The sequence below is a fragment of the Triticum aestivum genome, chromosome 1A (assembly GCF_018294505.1).
Source record: "Triticum aestivum cultivar Chinese Spring chromosome 1A, IWGSC CS RefSeq v2.1, whole genome shotgun sequence".
Lineage (NCBI taxonomy): Eukaryota > Viridiplantae > Streptophyta > Magnoliopsida > Poales > Poaceae > Triticum > Triticum aestivum.
Window position 1 is genome coordinate 593,340,594 of NC_057794.1, and position 5,828 is coordinate 593,346,421.

Genomic DNA, 5,828 nt, shown 5'->3' on the forward strand with positions numbered 1-5,828 from the left:
TCATTGGACCCGATGCACTAGGTATGACACCTAGATCGGATATGAACTCCTTCATCCAGACTCCTTCGTTCGATGCTTCCGAAGCAGCTATGTACTCCGCTTCACATGTAGATCCCGCTACGATGCTTTGTTTAGAACTGCACCAACTGACAGCTCCACCGTTCAATGTAAACACGTATCCGGTTTGCGATTTAGAATCGTACGGATCAGTGTCAAAGCTTGCATCAACGTAACCTTTTACGGTGAGCTCTTTGTCACCTCCATATACGAGAAACATATCCTTAGTCCTTTTCAGGTATTTCAGGATGTTCTTGACCGCTGTCCAGTGATCCACTCCTGGATTACTTTGGTACCTCCCTGCTAAACTTATAGCAAGGCACACATCAGGTCTGGTACATAGCATTGCATACATGATAGAGCCTATGGCTGAAGCATAGGGAACATCTTTCATTTTCTCTCTATCTTCTGCAGTGGTCGGGCATTGAGTCTGACTCAACTTCACACCTTGTAACACAGGCAAGAACCCTTTCTTTGCTTGATCCATTTTGAACTTCTTCAAAATCTTGTCAAGGTATGTGCTTTGTGGAAGTCCAATCGAGCGTCTTGATCTATCTCTATAGATCTTTATGCCTAATATGTAAGCAGCTTCACCGAGGTCTTTCATTGAAAAACTCTTATTCAAGTATCCCTTTATGCTATCCAGAAATTCTATATCATTTCCAATCAATAATATGTCATCCACATATAATATCAGAAATGCTACAGAGCTCCCACTCACTTTCTTGTAAATACAGGCTTCTCCGAAAGTCTGTATAAACCCAAATGCTTTGATCACACTATCAAAGCGTTTATTCCAACTCCGAGAGGCTTGCACCAGTCCATAAATGGATCGCTGGAGCTTGCACACTTTGTTAACTCCCTTTGGATCAACAAAACCTTCTGGTTGCATCATATACAACTCTTCTTCCAGAAATCCATTCAGGAATGCAGTTTTGACATCCATCTGCCAAATTTCATAATCATAAAATGCGGCAATCGCTAACATGATTCGGACAGACTTAAGCATCGCTACAGGTGAGAAAGTCTCATCGTAGTCAACCCCTTGAACTTGTCGAAAACCTTTCGCGACAAGTCGAGCTTTGTAGACAGTAACATTACCATCAGCGTCAGTCTTCTTCTTGAAGATCCATTTATTCTCAATTGCTTGCCGATCATCGGGCAAGTCAACCAAAGTCCATATTTTGTTCTCATACATGGATCCCATCTCAGATTTCATGGCTTCAAGCCACTTTGCGGAATCTGGGCTCACCATCGCTTCTTCATAGTTCGTAGGTTCATCATGATCTAGTAGCATGACTTCCAAAACAGGATTACCGTACCACTCTGGTGCGGATCTTACTCTGGTTGATCTACGAGGTTCAGTAGTATCTTGATCTGAAGTTTCATGATCATTATCATTAGCTTCCTCACTAACTGGTGTAGGTGTCACTGAAACAGTTTTCTGTGATGTACTACTTTCTAGTAAGGGAGCAGGTACAGTTACCTCTTCAAGTTCTACTTTCCTCCCACTCACTTCTTTCGAGAGAAACTCCTTCTCTAGAAAGGATCCATTCTTAGCAACAAATGTCTTGCCTTCGGATCTGTGATAGAAGGTGTACCCAATAATCTCCTTTGGGTATCCTATGAAGACACATTTCTCTGATTTGGGTTCGAGCTTATCAGGTTGAAGCTTTTTCACATAAGCATCACAGCCCCAAACTTTCAGAAACGACAACTTTGGTTTCTTGCCAAACCACAGTTCATAAGGCGTCGTCTCAACGGATTTTGATGGTGCCCTATTTAACGTGAATGCGGCCATCTCTAGAGCGTATCCCCAAAACGATAGCGGCAAATTAGTAAGAGACATCATAGATCGTACCATATCTAGTAAAGTACGATTACGACGTTCGGACACACCATTACGCTGTGGTGTTCCGGGTGGCGTGAGTTGCGAAACTATTCCACAATTTTTCAAATGTACACCAAACTCGTAACTCAAATATTCTCCTCCACGATCAGATCGTAGAAACTTTATTTTCTTGTTACGATGATTTTCCACTTCACTCTGAAATTCTTTGAACTTTTAAAATGTTTCAGACTTATGTTTCATTAAGTAGATATAACCATATCTGCTTAAATCATCTGTGAAGGTGAGAAAATAACGATATCCGCCACGAGCCTCAATATTCATCGGACCACATACATCTGTATGTATGATTTCCAACAAATCTGTTGCTCTCTCCATAGTACCGGAGAACGGTGTTTTAGTCATCTTGCCCATGAGGCACGGTTCGCAAGTACCAAGTGATTCATAATCAAGTGGTTCCAAAAGTCCATCAGTATGGAGTTTCTTCATGCGCTTTACACCGATATGACCTAAACGGCAGTGCCACAAATAAGTTGCACCATCATTATCAACTCTGCATCTTTTGGTTTCAACATTATGAATATGTGTATTACTACTATCGAGATTGAATAAGAATAGACCACTCTTCAAGGGTGCATGACCATAAAAGATATTACTCATATAAATAGAACAACCATTATTCTCTGATTTAAATGAATAACCGTCTCACATTAAACAAGATCCAGATATAATGTTCATGCTCAACGCTGGCACCAAATAACAATTATTTAGGTCTAATATTAATCCCGAAGGTAGATGTAGAGGTAGCGTGCCGACCGCGATCACATCGACTTTGGAACCGTTTCCCACGCGCATTGTCACCTCGTCCTTTGCCAGTGCCCGCTTATTCTGTAGTCCCTGTTTCGAGTTGCAAATATTAGCAACAGAACCAGTATCAAGTACCCAGGTGCTACTGCGAGCTCTAGTAAGGTACACATCAATAACATGTATATCACATATACCTTTGTTCACCTTGCCATCCTTCTTATCCGCCAAATACTTGGGGCAGTTCCGCTTCCAGTGACCAGTCTGCTTGCAGTAAAAGCACTCAGTTTCAGGCTTAGGTCCAGACTTGGGTTTCTTCTCCTGAGCAGCAACTTGTTTGCTGTTCTTCTTGAAGTTCCCCTTTCTTCCCTTTGCCCTTTTTCTTGAAACTAGTGGTCTTGTTAACCATCAGCACTTGATGCTCCTTCTTGATTTCTACCTCCGCAGCTTTCAACATTGCGAAGAGCTCGGGAATAGTCTTGTTCATCCCTTGCATATTATAGTTCATCACGAAGCTCTTGTAGCTTGGTGGCAGTGATTGGAGAATTCTGTCAATGACGCAATCATCTGGAAGATTAACTCCCAATTGAATCAAGTTATTATTATACCCAGACATTTTGAGTATATGCTCACTGACAGAACTGTTCTCCTCCATCTTGCAGCTATAGAACTTATTGGAGACTTCATATCTCTCAATCCGGGCATTTGCTTGAAATATTAACTTCAACTCCTGGAACATCTCATATGCTCCATGACGTTCAAAACGTCGTTGAAGTCCCGATTCTAAGCCGTAAAGCATGGCACACTGAACTATCGAGTAGTCATCAGCTTTGCTCTGCCAGACGTTCATAACATCTGGTGTTGCTCCAGCAGCAGGCCTGGCACCCAGCGGTGCTTCCAGGACGTAATTCTTCTGAGCAGCAATGAGGATAATCCTCAAGTTACGGACCCAGTCCGTATAATTGCTACCATCATCTTTCAACTTTGCTTTCTCAAGGAACGCATTAAAATTCAACGGAACAACAGCACGAGCCATCTATCTACAATCAACATAAACAAGCAAGATACTATCAGGTACTAAGTTCATGATAAGTTTAAGTTCAATTAATCAAATTACTTAAGAACTCCCACTTAGATAGACATCCCTCTAATCTTCTAAGTGATTACGTGATCCAAATCAACTAAACCATAACCGATCATCACGTGAGATGGAGTAGTTTTCAATGGTGAACATCGTTATGTTGATCATATCTACTATATGATTCACGCTCGACCTTTCGGTCTCCGTGTTCCGAGGCCATATCTGCATATGCTAGGCTTGTCAAGTTTAACCTGAGTATTCTGCGTGTGCAAAAACTGGCTTGCACCCGTTGTAGATGGACGTAGAGCTTATCACACCCGATCATCACGTGGTGTCTGGGCACGACGAACTTTGGCAACGGTGCATACTCAGGGAGAACACTTCTTGATAATTTAGTGAGAGATCATCTTATAATGCTACCGTCAATCAAGGCAAGATAAGATGCATAAAAAGATAAACATCACATGCAATCAATATAACTGATATGATATGGCCATCATCATCTTGTGCTTGTGATCTCCATCTCCGAAGCACCGTCATGATCACCATCGTCATCGGCGCGACACCTTGATCTCCGTCGTAGCATCGTTGTCGTCTCGCCAATCTTATGCTTCCACGACTATCACTACCATTTAGTAATAAAGTAAAGCATTACATCGCGATTGCATTGCATACAATAAAGCGACAACCATATGGCTCCTGCCAGTTGCCGATAACTCGGTTACAAAACATGATCATCTCATACAATAAAAATCATGCCTTGACCATATCACATCACAACATGCCCTGCAAAAACAAGTTAGACGTCCTCTACTTTGTTGTTGCAAGTTTTACGTGGCTGCTACGGGCTTTAAGCAAGAACCAATCTCACCTACGCATCAAAACCACAATGATAGTTTGTCAAATAGACTCCGTTTTAACCTTCGCAAGGACCGGGCGTAGCCACGCTCGGTTCAACTAAAGTTGGAGAGACAGTCGCCCGCAAGCCATCTATGTGCAAAGCACGTCGAGGGAACCGGTCTCGCGTAAGCGTACGCGTAAGGTTGGTCCGGGTCGTCTCGTCCAACAACACCGCCAAACCAAAGTATGGCATGCTGGTAGGCAGTATGAATTGTATCGTCCACAACTCACTTGTGTTCTACTCGTGCATATAACATCAAACCATAAAACCTAGGCTCGGATGCCACTGTTGGAGAACGTAGTAATTTCAAAAAAATTCCTACGCACACGCAAGATCATGGTGATGCATAGCAATGAGGGGGAGAGTCTGATCTACATACCCTTGTAGATCGCAACGGAAGCGTTGACACAACGTAGAGGAAGTAGTCGTACGTCTTCTTCCCGATCCGACCGATCCAAGTACCGTTACTCCGGCACCTCCGAGTTCTTAGCACACGTACAGCTCGATGACGATCCCCGGGCTCCGATCTAGCAAAGCTTCGGGGAGGAGTTCCGTTAGCACGATGGTGTGGTGACGATCTTGATGTTCTACCGACGCAGGGCTTCGCCTAAGCACTACAACGATATGATTGAGGTGGAATATGATGGCAAGGGGCACCGCACACGGCTAAGGAACGATCTCAATGATCAACTTGTGTGTCTAGAGGTGCCCCTGCCTCCGTATATAAAGGAGCCAAGGGGGAGAGGTGCGCCGGCCAGGAGGAGGGCGCAGGAGGAGTTCTACTCCTACCGGGAGTAGGACTCCCCCCCAATCCTATTCCAACTAGGATTCCCAAGGGGGAAAGAGGGAGAGGGGTGGCCGGCCACCTCTCCTAGTCCTAATAGGACTAGGGGAGGGGGGAGGCGCGCAGCCCTTATGGGCAGCCCTTTCACCTTTCCACTAAGGCCCACTAAGGCCCATATGACTCCCGGGGGGTTCCGGTAACCTTCCGGTAATCCGGTAAAATCCTGATTTCACCCGGAACACTTCCGATGTCCAAACATAGGCTTCCAATATATCAATCTTTATGTCTCGACCATTTCGAGACTCCTCGTCATGTCCGTGATCACATCCGGGACTCTGAACAACCTTCAGTA